Raw genomic sequence first — 13,114 nt, forward strand, 5'->3', positions numbered from 1 at the left:
CTACTTAGTTGTGTCTGTCAGCCTGTGTAATCCAAAGCCTTGTCTACACTACTACTTCCTGTGTGAACTAGTACTACCTACTGTCACCTGGCAGAAAGCAGAGCCTTGAGGAAGGGACCGCTGACTGAGATGTGTTGACCAGGCCATGAGCATGAGGGAAATAAGGCAGTTGTGGGTACTTGTGGGGGGGGGGGGTGGTGGAAGTCAGGAAGTTACAATTACGTGGGAGGCAGGGCACTGCAAGAATCTGGGGAAATAAAAATTTTTTCAAACTTCACATTTCTCCCTTAAGGCCAGACCAAGTTGGAGCTTGTTTTATAGCAGAAATGAGGCAGCCAGACTGGTGTGTAGGGCAAAATATTTTTGCTGAAAAGCCCAGTAAGTATCATTCTCATGAAACAGTCTTTTCTAAATCTAGGGCCTTCTCTCTTAGGTGCTCTGTAGAATGGAGTGTGCATGTTTGTGTGGGAATATATTAGCCACAGGTCTCCATCTTTTACTTTTCCTCTCCATACTGTTTAGTGTCTTTTTTCCTCTTGGTCTATCCAAAGATACTGGTCAAGGGAGCCAAGTAAAGTGCTCCCTTTTATCCAGAGTTAAAAGCTCATATATGGATAGATGGCTGTGTTAGGTAGGAGAGCACAGGATCTGGTTATAGCAAAACTGGGCAGCACATCAGTAGCTCCAGATGCTGAGGCAACCTCTCTGCCCCCCTTCCACTCCCCACAAGGCACTGCATGGGCTGCCAAGAGTTTTTACTGGTCTCCACAGATCCTTTTCTACCTGCCAGACTCAGCATGATCTAGGCAAGGATCATTTGTTTCTAAGGATTGAAAGTAACTGAATGTAGCTCAAGTAAAGAAAGGTTCACCAGAAGGATCTGAGGTTATGCCCTGGAGTTCATTTGTAGGAAGTGTGTCTGGACCTCCTGGGAACTCTTTTCTGTCTTGCACTGTCTCCCTGGTTGAGGTTCCAACTGCTCCTGCTATTTCCTAGGACTGTGTAGCAAGGCCCACCTTGTGACATGACTACAAGGCTGTAACAGCTACATAACTGCTCAATTTTATTTTAAAAAGTTGTGTTCCTCTTACCCAACGTGTTGCAAGTTGTTACAAGGGATGCTGCAAAATGCTTGCAGTAAAAGTCTCGTTAATTCTTGTTTATTTAAAAACATTAAATGAATTGCATTTAATTTTCATGCAAGTGCAGGATTGGAGACTTGTCATATCAAGACTGGATGGTCAAATAGATAATGACAGGGTGCCAAAATTCCAAAAAGGTTAGGAGTCATTGTTGGGGGTGGTCAAAGAATCTGTTTCCCCCACAAGGCATGTGGCTTCAAGCCAGTGTATCTCATACCTCATAATTTGTTCCCGTCCATTCTCTTTTCTGTTTTCCACCCCCTTCTCGTAGTCAGTTTAATCAGGGGGATATGGAGTGTAAGGTATCTCTGTTAGGCTTTTAACATCCAAATAGTTACTTCTGAGATACATGAAGACCTGTAAGGGTTGGGTGTGCTGTTCTGGTTCTTATTCTTTGAAAGTTTGAAAATCCTTATTTTTGTATCAAATATTTGACCAGAGGTCAGAGTCCAGAAAGTCAGACCTGACTCAGATGGTAAACCAGTGGGTTATAAAGAGCTACATAAAGGTCACTGAACCTAAACTGATATAGAGTAAGGGACTAAGATTAAGGAACAGAAAAGCAAATTTGGATTCACTTAAAGAAATAACACAAATAGAGTGTTCAGGGGCGATAAAAAGTGGAAAGAATTTGCAGTAGTCTTTGTTCTCAGATAAATGACAGGTTGCCCACCTCTATTGCTATAGCTGTGACCCTACTGTACTATTTATACTAGTGTTATCTCCAGAAGATGGGGCTTGATGAATCTTGCACACTTGCAGAGTGTTCGGTCAGGGCAATACTGAAAGTACTAGGATGATCAATGCTGTCAAGACTAAAAGATCAAGAGATGATCTTTGGTCAGATTAGATAAAGAAAGGACATTCAGAGACACAGAGATATGGAAGCAATTTTCTGCTCTCGTAGGTGAGGATGTACAACAGATTGCAACAAGTATTTGGGTGAATCCCTCCATCTAGGCTTGGAGGGAATTCATGCCCCTTGGGCAGATGGGTGGGAGAAATTTCATTAGTCCTAGGTGTGCTTCCAGGGCCGCATATCCAGAGCCTTTTAGTTTTAAGGCAAGATTGGGATCCGTATTCCCAGTCCCTTTGTGAATGACCTCAGAGAATGAGGCAGAGGAGAGGAAGATGCCACTTTTAATCTACCCTGGAGGAGTTCCTCAAGCCTCATTAGTATCCCAACTGTTTGATCTAATTGAATGGTGCAAATACACTATTCCTTTTTAATCTAAACTTGATTGTTGGATTGATGGATTGATTGATCAGTAGGCACTGGGGACTTAAACATGAAAATCATGTGATCAAAACCCTTGAGGAGCTCAGAGTTTAAATGAGGAATATAAATATTTATGATATTGTGTGATAAGGACAACAATAAAGCAAATAAAGATGTAAGGAATCTTCTGGCTTTGCATTGGATAAAATGTCCCTGGGAGGTCCTTGACCTGCAAGCTTGTATGGGCCCAGCTCCAGCTCTAGCTAAATGAGTCTAAAGATAACATATTATCTCATATCTGGAGCCATGCCCATCATCTGAAACTTCCCAGTGGCTACCAAGTTATTGGTCTGGTCCTTACAGGCCCATTAATTATTATCCATCCCACATTGCTACTTCTGGAACAGACAGCAGACAGGTAGCATCAGGAACAATATTTCATGGGTGTGTCCCAATAGATCTTTGAAATAGGCCTATTTCCACTCTGGCTTTTGCTGGGGAACCAGCACCTTTGCTTCCCGATTTCTATCACACACCTTCCACCTTCCGGTAGCCCTGTCTCTCCAGGCCAGCTGGTAGAAGAGCCAAAGGGCAAGAAGCCAGTCATGGAGGGACTTGAAGCTTAAAGAATGAGGAGCAAACACTTAGCACATCATTATCATGGAATATTTATCAAGACACGAAAATAGATGGCCCTGGTGAAGTTATACTGGATTAATAGACTGCCTCCTACTCTTAGCAGTTCCTTCCATGCTAGTATTTTCTTGCTCACACAAAAGTATAAAAGACATTCTGTTAGGAAGATGAAAAAAATATTTGTTTTCAACAAAGCTTATGAGGGTTCAAGGATCACCTATCTATTGGCCAAACTGTGTTTCAGTGGAGTAGAAATAAAATCAGAGAAATTAAATACAGGTAGTCTCATTCTACTTATAGGCAAATTTTCCAAGCTTTTCTTTTCCACCTGAAAACAGGAATTGAGAAATAGTGAAAAGACACTAAGTAGACTAGAGTTTCAGCATCTTAAAGATGCTGAAGTAAATGCAGCATCTTAGAAGTAAATGCTTGATTCCAGAAGCTCTCTGAATACCGTGTAGCCCTGAAGAAACTACAATTGCTGGCTCAGACCTTTAAAAGATAACATATATTGGATGCTTTTCATAATGAGGCACACTTCTAAGTGACACACACACACACACAATTTATATACATATTATATACACTAATATGCTATATATACACTTATTTATTCTTTTAGGGCATAGAGGCTTAGCAGAACTTTCAGGTTCTGGTATGTTCTAAGACAAGTTAACCCAGAAACTGTCATGAAAAAACAGATTCAGCAAAAAGGGACCAGCCAATATGTTACGTAGAAGTCCCCGTGGCTTAGTGGCAGGGATTGGACATTGTGCCCTTAGGGGAAAAACGATGAGGTCAGAACAGACTGGGAGAGATCAGGTCTGGCACTTCTGCAGCAGGCCTGGATTCAAAGATGATCTGATGGGAAGCCAGGCAGACAGTTCGACAGAAGCATTCATCCATAGGGGCTGGCCAGAGAGGAAGAGTTTGGATTGAGAATGTGGGTGCACCAGATCAAAGCAGGAAGCCCGAGGAAGGGGTGCAGGGCCCTGGAGAGAAGTCTCAGCCCCTGGGATAAAGTGGTAGTTGCTTTTCATACAGAACTGGTATGTGGTTTCTCTCAGGGAACCCTGAGAAGGCTGTGGGGTCTCCAGCACTATTTGGGCATACCCTCCTATGGTTTGGTGACCCAGGCAAATGAAGAGACAAAGTATAACAATAGCAGGGAGCAGTTGTGCCAGATTTCATCCCAATATTAAAAAGTAGTTACAAAAAGTTGAAGAGGATTTTTATACCCTACTGTGAGCCCTAGAAGGGCTATCCTGGACTGGGATTCAGTCTCCTTTTCAATCAGGTCTAGGATCCTGATTGTTAATAATACTGACTTTTGGCAAGAGGATGATTATGATTACTCAGGGTTTTGGTTGTTTAAATCCTACTTGGCTTGTACCAATAGGTATGAATGCCAAGCTTTTACCGCTGAGTCCATAGGCTTGTCAAAGGAATGGTAATGTGAAGAGATTTGCTGCAAGCTACTACTGTAACCCATGCATAATCCATTCTTGTTTGGTGTCTTGTGGTATTCTGTAGTTCCTAATCCCCTAAATCTGAATAAAGGGTTGGCAAACTTTTTCTGTTAAGGGCCAGATAGTAAATACTTTAGGCTTTGCTAGCAACATTCAGATCTGCCATTGTGGTGGGAATCTGTGATAGATAGTAAGACAAATTAGGTATAGCTGTGTTCCAATAAAACTTTATGCACAAAACAGGAAGCAATCAGATTTGGCATGTGGGCCGAACCCATGATAGAAATAAACAGACAAGCAAATAAATACATTTTATACTCTCATGAACAGCTGTTGTATTCTAATTGTCTTTTCCTAAAGGACAGGGAGAAGGAGGAACCATTTTGCCTGCATTGTAAGTCACTGTCACTGAATTGTAACTCGCTGTCATTTACCTTCTCTCTTACATTTGTAACTTTGGAAGCTAATGGCCTTATACCAAACTTCCTGCCTGCTTTTAAGATACAGAAGTGGCTGGCATATGTTATTTCAGGTTTTTAAATTTTTTTTTTTATTTTAAAGAGGGGAATCCCACTTGCTATTTATACAAAGAATATCCTCTGGTAAGAGCTGAGTAGCGTCCCTTTAGCAGCCTCTACTCTTTCTTTCTCCTATTTCACTGGCAACAATGACCATCTAAATAGCCTTTGTAATTGTACCTTCTTTGGAGTGGCTCATCCAAGTAAAGGGTTAATAGGTTTAAAGAGGAGGCAAATGCGATTTCTCCTAAAATGCAGAAAAATGCCAAACACAGGAGTGAAAAACTACTAGAAGAGAGTTATCCTGACCCAAATAAAGTCCAAAGGTTAAATGCATTTGCCCTCCTTATCTCAGGAATGAAAATGCTCAGACGGCAGGGCACCACTTGATTAACACTAGATTCTCCTCAGCAATTTGCAAATTCGACCCTTGTTCTCAGTTGGGTTGTGTCTTCTCAAAGATCTAGTGAAAGGAACCTGTGAATGTCACCTTACTTGGAAATAAGGTCTTTGCAGATGTAATCAAGTGAAGTGGAAGTCATTAGGATAGATCCTAATCCAGTATGACTGGTGTTTTTGTAAGGAGAGGGAGATCTGGACACAGAGACACACACAGGGGGGAATGCCACATGAAGATGCACAGGGAGAAGATGGCCACGTGACAACAGAAGCAGAAATTGGACGGGGGTAGCCGCAAACAGAAAAAAAAAAAAAAAATCAGGGAGGACTGGCAACTTTCAGAAGCTAGGAGAAGAGCATGGAATAGGCTCTCTCTCAGAGGCCTCCAGAAGGAACCAACCTTGCTGGCCCCTTCATTTTGGACTTCCAGCCTCCAGAACTGTGAAAGCATAAATTTCTATTGTTTTAAGCTGCCCAGTTTGTGGTAATCTGTATGGCAGTCTAGAAAACTAATGAGCCAACCACGGGCTGACGTCAAATAACTCCAATAAAGTCTGCTGCCCGCTCCCCTCTGCTCATGTTTGTTACATGTCCTCCTTCTCACTATCTAGATACCTCAGCGATGGTGTAAGCTTATAATTCTCTCATCGTATGCAGAGGCCACATTCTGATTTTATTTTGATTTGTCTTTCAGATCACTCGGGACTTTCAAAGTCAAATGGAAGTGATCGTTTTAATACTTTCCCTCTTTTCCTGATGTGAATTCAGAGCCAGGCCAAAGGCCGTTGGGCAAACTGTCAGCAACTGATAGTATGACTGAAAAACCTGATATGTCAGCTATTGTTCTACTGTATTAGCTTCTTTGGGTACTATGAACTCATGAAATATAACAAAGCACTGTATTGTCTAAACTCTTCTGAATATATGGCTGGTGATCACATAACTCCTTTTGTCTTAGTCCGTGCCTGTCAAAGAGGAATTCTCTGGTGTCTTTGTTTCCCTTTAGAGCTTTCCCCTCTAATTTGATCTGTACTTGATGACATGGTTATAAAGAACACCACGTACCTGGTAGAGCAGAATCGCACGTAAGCACGGCTAAAGTCATTCTGCGATGCAGGAAGGAAATTTCTCAAGCAGAGGAAGTCTAAGAGCTGACATTTCTTGAGTGATTCCCTTGTGTCAGACACTTCTCTAGATGCTTGACAGCAGACAAAGTTTTTATTCTCGCTAGGACCTCAAAGGGCAGGTGCCATTGCTCATCCCTTTACAGCGAAGGAACCAATTTATGGCAGTGATAAGTAATATTTAGCCAAGATCACAGGGCTGGTGAGGGCCGAGGCTGATTATGAACCCAGGTTGTCTGGTTGCAAAGTCTTTTCTTTAGCCATTACTCTGTTTCTTTTCTACCTGGGAAATACTCCCGTCCTGGATGTTTTCCTCACTGAAAATCAGTGTTTTTATGTCCTTTTCACCTAATGCGAACTTTGTACTTGCCCGAGGTTGCTGGATCATCCTTGCAGAAAGGGGACTGAGTGAGAGCCTCTGGAGTCCAGCTCTAGCTTGTTCACGATTGGATGATGTTACAGATGTCTCTTGATCTTTGAATGATCTTGGCCACATGGGCACCATTTTTAAGCAGTCACATTTTCTCCTGCCAACTGGAAATATCACAACGTTTCCAAATTAAATGTTTTGTTTTTGTATTATGTTATTATATGATAATATTAGTGAAAGTGATATTGATTGATTGCAAGTCTACTTACCCCCATATACAACTTACATTTGGGGTGAGATATCAGAGACCCAGGAAAGAGAGGGCCAGAGTCCAATGCCTCTCCTAGGGGAGCTTCTACAGTCCAGCAGCTCCTAATGTTGAAGTGGTCAAGAGGTGAAAGGATTAGGGAATGGATGGGTCAGAATTGCTTCTAGGATACAGGTTTAATCCCATTGCCCCCAACACCCCCTAACCTGTGAAGTTTTTTAAATTAAAACTCTTTTATCTTAAAATGACTTTCATAGATACTACAATCTACTTATATACATAATTAAAAATCAGTGTAATGCCCCAGCTGAATCATAAAGAAGAAACAAAAGGAAAGTAAGTAGAAATTAAATTAATATGATTACTGTTCAGGACCAACTATAGTAATGTCATAATGATGTAGTCAAATGCTTCCACCTGTATATGCAAATACAAGTATGCACACCACAAACGCGTAGTGTGACTCACATACCAAAAGTAGCCTTACCTCAGGAGATAAGATTTTCCCAGTGGTGAGTAATCTAAGTTATTAATAAAACAGCATATAATCTTCCCCTGGTTACAAAAAAAGAAAAAAAGTCATCAATAAAGCAACATACAATTTTCCTTCAAATTTAGTGGCATTGCTGAGATATCCAGCCTATATCAAAATCAAGCAAAAACACTTTAAATAAAAATACTTTATTTATTTATTCATGAGAGAGACACGGAGAGACAGGCAGAGACATAAGCAGAGGGAGAAGCAGGCGTCCTGAGGGGAGCCCGATGTGGGACTTAATCCCAGGACCCCGGGATCATCCTACCCCCCGAGCCAAAGGCAGATGCTCAACCACTGAACCACCCAGGTGCCCTGAAAAAATACTGTGTTAATGTGGAAAACACACTTGAGTCCTGAATTTGTCACGTACTTGAATTACTTTGACAGTTAAGTAGGATGTGGAACTATTTGGTTGTGGGGCCATCTCACACGTTCCACGGTATCTACCATCACTGAACTTCAATTGTTGGAACCAATGACCGCCCCTGTAAATGTTCACTCTTTTAGGGGTTGTATCACTCCCACTGGTGGCCACTAGGCTAGGGCTTCCTTATTCACAAATCTCTCCTCTCCTGTCTCTGTCTCCCCCTCTTCTCTTTCCCTCTGCCACCACTCTTGTTCATCTTACCTTCTTACATGGTCCTTACTTTCTCCCCTCCTTGCTCTGCTTTCCCCCATCTCCTCCTCCTTCTCCTCTTCATCAGGGGAAGAGATGGAGGCCCTCTTTCAATAGCAGAGTGGCAGGTTTCTTGTCTCTTATGGAAAGTATATCTCATGAGACCGCCTGCAGCCTTCTTTCCAGCCCTGAGCATCCTCATGTTGCATTTTTTTTTCTCTCTTCAAATTTTGATCTGTAATTTCAACCACATACATCAGAAAATATGATCTGAGAAACACTGTGACATCAGAGCCTTAACTCTTTAATATACTTTTAATGTAGACTCTTAAACACCAAATGATGGCCCGATGGCTAAAATATATATACATTATTGCCTTTAATGTTCATCTTATCCCAATTTTACAGATAAGGGATTGAGACACAGAAATTAAATGACAGGCCAAGCCTGCAGAGCTCATAAATGGCAGACGTGGGATGTTCTCTTATGCACTAGGCAAGGGATGCTATGGAATCAGTTCCTATCCCCAGAGAATTGGCTACCTGGTGCATATGAAAAACCTACAAAGGAACAGGTGAGAATCGGGCATTTAATATTTATTGGGTATTGCCATTGTGTCATTAATGCTTTACATGCATCATCTATTTTTTTTTTGAGAGGGTGCATGCACATGTGTGCACACACATGGGATGGGGGGCAGGGAAGGGCAGAGGGAAAGAGACAGATAATCTTAGCAGGCTCTACCCCCAGGGCAGAGCCCAACAGCTCCAGGTGGGGCTTGATCTCATGACCCTGAGACCATGACCCAAGCTGAAATCAAGAGTTGGATGCTTAACTGACTCTGCTACTCAGTCACCCCTTGTTAATCTTTTTAATAACCTTGTAATGGCCATGCTTTTATAGTTGTTTATTTTTTAGCATCACCACCAGTGTCCCACTGACAGATAAGGGACCAGAGGCAGAGAGGCTGCCAGTAAGTATCAGGGTTGGGTTAGAGATGCAGACAGATTGTCTCGGGAGCCTGGGTTCTCACCCACGAGTCTAAGCCCAGGGATTTCAAGAGAAGGAGATGTTCCAGCAGCTGGGATCAGGGAATGGCATTGCAGCTGAGCTTAGGGATGGGGGATTTCCACAGGTGGAGATGGGGAAGTGTATTCTGTGCCTGGAATGGGTGGAGCCTGGAGGACCGAGAGGAGTGGGACTCAGGTAGTGCTTTCTCTTCTTCAATTTTAAAGGCATATATAGTTTTTTAAAAAAAATTCCAATTGAATATTGAAGAGAACGAACTTCACTGCTGAGCATCTATCTATAATTAGAATAAAGATATCTGTATCTGTTCTGGGCGACTATTGAAATAATTTGTGAGAAGGCACCATGGTCATTCCTGCCTGGAGCTCTGTGCACTATGTGGACCAGGAAATGGTTTGAAGGCAAGAGCTGGAGCTCCTACTTCATATTCCCCCTTCTTCTTCAAGTGTGGGGTAATGACACAGGCCCCAGCTTATCCTGGAAAGATACTAGAAGGCCTGAGGAGGGAATAGAGGTGTCAAGACTCAGAGGAAATGTGCTATGAAACTCTAGGGCATCAAACATTTTTGTTACTCTGATTAATGTCTTTTTAAATACATAGTAGTAATTAATGTTGGCCACTGGCAACTCAGGATAGAATTGGTATGACCTTGATTAGATTAGTCACTCTGTAGAGTGACTTGGTGTTTTCACATACATGATCTAATTCAATCTTTATAATCATCCTATGAAGTAAGCAGGATGGTTATGATCAATTGCCATTTTTATAAAAACTGACACCTGAACCATTTGTTTAGCAGATGCTGGGTCTAGGTATAAAATTCCAGTCTTCCAACTCTGAGTTTAGACTACTTTCCAAGAAGAGGCATTTTTGGGTCAACCCGTGCTAAATTTCTTGGCAAAATTCAAGACCAGGGCAGCCCGAGTGGCTCAGTGGTTTAGCGCCACCTTCAGTCCAGGGCCTGATCCTGGAGACCGGGGATCGAGTCCCATGTTGGGCTCCCTGCATGGAGCCTGCTTTTCCTTCTGCCTGTGTCTCTGCCTCTCTCATTCTCTCTCTGTGTTTCTCATGAATAAATAAATAAAATATTTAAAAAAATTCAAGAACAAGAAGAGCACAGACTTGGTAATGGTCTTTGAACATACTACATAATCCACAGTGGCACTGAATTCCTAAATATTTTTAAAAATTCAGCTCCAAGTTTGCCTCTTTTGCTTTGACTCCTCCGGATAGAATCTGCCACCCATGCAGCAATCCCATGAAGCTGTGTACCTACCCCTGTAATTACATATATTCAGTCATACAGCAACGATTTGTGTACATGTCTGCCTCCCTAGACTCCTCCCACCATCCTCCTATCCCCCAGAGGACAATGAGACAAGGGATGGCATCTTGGGTCTCTGGCACCTAGCAGGTTGCTATAGGTAGCAAATGCTTAAGAAGGATCTTTATTTTTTTCATAAAAGGAAAACTTATTTTGACTGCATAAAATTTGGAAACATTTAAACAGTGAGGAATATTAAAAATGAAATAAAATTAACAAGAAATAGAAAAATAAACAAATGGTTGCAAAATGTGGAATTCTCTAATCTATGAATTAATAATAATAAAAATGTTGCTAAGTTTAGTTGGGGATGATGCTGCCATTTGGGGTTGTGTGTATGTGCTGTTTTAAAAACCAATACAAAAATTTGGTGGTAATATTAACTTAGTTTTACTGATTTCTAATCAACTTGGAGAGTTTAGAAATGGCGTCTATTCTTCTGAAATGTCTCCATTTGGTCATGTCAAAGTTCAATGATGATTTAAGTAATAATGAACATTTTTCTTTGAGCAAAATACAAAATGTCATGTACATTCTACAGGGTCCACTGAAGTGGAAATGATGTATGCACAAGAATTATAGAACAACCATCTGTATTTGAAAAACACCACCTTAGGAATTATTATTCATTCTATCAGACCTCACTAACAGCAAATGTAGCATCGGTTAAATAATACTAGTTAAACTAAAAAGAAATATATCAAAATGACTTTTAAAGAGAGAGAACACAGGTAAATCATCAGTGGCTGTGGATACATAGGGGTCAGGTGCTTTGAAAGTTGTATCAAACCTGCATATGACCCCAGATCCCAGAATCTTCACAGCTTAACCCTACTCTTCTCCTGGGGACCTGACCATCCAAGGGATGCCCTGATTTTCTCCAGCCTGTGCCCAGGGCTGGTCATTGAACAGCAGGGGCTTTAGTTTTCTACTGTTGTTGGACAAATCACCCCAACTTAGAGCCTTAAAGCAAAAACACATCTATTGCCTTTGAGTTCTGCATGTTGGAAGTGTGGGTTAACTCGGCTGGTTTCTCTGCTCCAGATTTCACAAGGCTTGTCATCGAGGTATTGACAGGAGGGGCTCTTATGGAGAGGCTCATTCCACTCTCATTCAGGTTGTTGTTGGTAAAATCCAGTGCCTTGTAGCTGTAGGACTGCGAGCCCCATCTCCTTGCTACCTGCCTGCTGGGGGCTGGCTATAGCTTCTAGAGGCCTTTCTTCAATCTTTGCCCATGAACACCTACACCTCAGAGGCAGCAATAGTGCAGCCAATCCTCACACTGGAAAGCTCCCTGACTTCGCTGGAAAGATTTCTCGCTTTAAGGGCTCTGGTGATTAGATTAATCCAGGCTCATCTCCTCACCTCAAGATCTGTAACCTTAATTACATCTGTAAAGTCCCTTTTGACATGTAATGTAACACACGCACAGGATCCAGACGTTACGATGTGGACATTAATCAGCCTGCTATAAGACCACTTGGAAAACTAGAATTTAAACCTTTCTTCAGCTGACTATTGCATGTTTTGCCATTTCCTGTTCCTGGTTGGTTGCGTTTTTCCTCAGTTGGCAAGGCTACCAAACAACTTTTTTGAGCTTTTTTTTTCCCCCATAGGAGATAATCAAACCAGTATTCAAAGAAGGAAGCTGCATGTTGCAATTCTCTCCCCAGGTCCCCAGCCATCTTCTGTTGGGAATTGTGCTTCTAGTTTACACTGCTGATGCTTTCCTACATTTTAAGAAGTTTTTTTCTTTATCTCTAAAGTAAATTACCTCCTTGATCAATTTTCTGCAAAGTTTTATTACATGTTCTTTTTTTTTTTTAAAGACTTATTCATTTTAGAAATATTGAGAGAGAGGGAGAGAGAGAGAGAATGCATGCATGCGAATGTGGGAGGGACAGAGGGAGAAGGAGAGAGAAACCTAAGCAGACTCTGTGCTAAGCATGGAGCCAGATGCAAGGGTCGATCCCAGGACCCTGAGAGCATGACTGAGATGAAATCAAGAGACTTTAAGACATTTTCTGATGCGAGTTTTTAGGCATTTGAGGGATTTTGATTCATCTGCAAAGTAGCCACATGTCTGTCCTTGAAGGTGAGCTTTTATTACTCCGTGACATGAAATAAAAGTTTAAGTGTCTCACTTTTCTATTATTTGTCAGGAAGGTCTCCTGCAGCCTAGAGTGAAGAGATGAACTCGTTCAGATTTTTGTCAAGTGCTGCCCATCATGGCCCTTGTAACGTCGGAGGACTTACCTCCACTGGCAGGGAGGTAAGCAGTCCAGTCTCCTTACTGCCTTTACCATATTATTCCACCCTGGGCAGAAAATCTTTGGCCTAGCTCTCCTCCTCCTCTTTAAAGTACATGGGCTCTTTATTACAAAAAGCAAATGCCAGAATCACCAGGAGACCCAGAGAGAACTGGGCATTGTTTTTAGCTTCCCAACAACCCTGGCAGGG

At 41.8% G+C, this 13,114-nt stretch overlaps 1 long non-coding RNA gene across 1 annotated transcript in view; it reads left to right on the forward strand.

Moving 5' to 3' along the window:
* The window catches only part of LOC112641769 (uncharacterized), a 35,087-nt gene extending 22,179 nt beyond the window's left edge, over positions 1-12,908 (forward strand). Inside the window, exons 4-6 of the long non-coding RNA XR_004804477.2 lie at positions 8,708-8,874; positions 12,328-12,419; positions 12,817-12,908. This is a non-coding gene — a long non-coding RNA (uncharacterized LOC112641769). The remainder of the gene's footprint in view (positions 1-8,707; positions 8,875-12,327; positions 12,420-12,816) is intronic.
* The last annotated feature ends 206 nt before the right edge of the window (positions 12,909-13,114 follow it).

This window comes from Canis lupus, chromosome 12 (genome assembly GCF_003254725.2).
Source record: "Canis lupus dingo isolate Sandy chromosome 12, ASM325472v2, whole genome shotgun sequence".
NCBI classification, from domain to species: domain Eukaryota; kingdom Metazoa; phylum Chordata; class Mammalia; order Carnivora; family Canidae; genus Canis; species Canis lupus.